The sequence below is a fragment of the Calidris pugnax genome, unplaced genomic scaffold (assembly GCF_001431845.1).
Source record: "Calidris pugnax isolate Ruff unplaced genomic scaffold, ASM143184v1 scaffold130, whole genome shotgun sequence".
NCBI classification, from domain to species: domain Eukaryota; kingdom Metazoa; phylum Chordata; class Aves; order Charadriiformes; family Scolopacidae; genus Calidris; species Calidris pugnax.
This window is the reverse complement of record NW_015090850.1, coordinates 521,676-522,795: the sequence shown is the minus strand read 5'-3', so window position 1 is coordinate 522,795 and position 1,120 is coordinate 521,676.

The following is a 1,120-nucleotide window of genomic DNA, read 5'->3' as shown; positions in this document are numbered from 1 at the left end:
TTAAACAGCATTGTGAGCTTGCTGGGGAGGGATGGAAAGAGGGGGAGCTGGGAGGAAGAATTTGAAAAGCCCTGACCCCTGATGAATAAAATCCAGCACATTAACACATTCTTCAATAAATTCATGATTGCAGATAAGGTGGGAGTCCCCAGGGCCGGGCTTTTCATTAACCCCCTGCTGGCTAACCCAAACAGACGGCAGTGTTTTGTTAGCGCGCTAGGACAAGCAGACCCCTTTTGTGGTGGAGGGGCCGAGTGGGCATGGGGAGATCTCCTATAGGAAGCCAGGTTACAAAATGGGACTCTATTTCAGAACAAACTCCTTTTGGTTAGTTTGATGAGATTACAGAAGGGAAAAGGCTTTAACAAGGGGCTTATTGAAGCTAAGTAACTGTTCTGAATACAGTGAGGACCAGGGCAGAAAACATATGATTCCCAAGTAAATAGGCGTCTCTACAGTATGGCTGAAACAACAAAGCTGGACATGCTCGGGGTGGTTGTTACGTGGTGTACGAGGATGCTCGGAGGTGGGAGCACGTGTGGGATGCTCCTCATCACCTGCGCGTGGCACCAGGTCACGTCCCTCCATGCAGCTTCACATCCACGCGCTTCACATAACTGCTCTTCCTGTCAGTCACCTCTCCAAAGCATTTATGGCATCATAGAATGGGTTGGAAGGGACCTTAAAGCCCATCCAGTGCCACCCCTGCCCTGGGCAGGGACACCTCCCACCAGACCAGGTTGCTCCAAGCCCCCTCCAACCTGGCCTTGAACCCCTCCAGGGATGGGGCAGCCACAGCTTCTCTGGGCAACCTGGGCCAGGCTCTCACCACCCTCACAGCAGAGTTTCTGTCTGAGATCTCATCTCAATCTCCCCTCTTTCCGCTTAAAAAAAAATGCCATGTCTGCTGAGGTCTTCTCTCCCAGCAGCGCTGTGAGCACATGCAGCAGGGGCTGCTTTTCAGGCTGTTTTAAACTATATAAATTTCCAAGGTTAATAAAGATAGAGACACGTGCGTTATATTTATAATTAAATCCAACGATCTCAATTCGTGGACCCTCAAGGTTTCTTGTTCTTGATGAGGTGAGATTAGGAATTGCCAGTTTCCCCTAATTAAGGG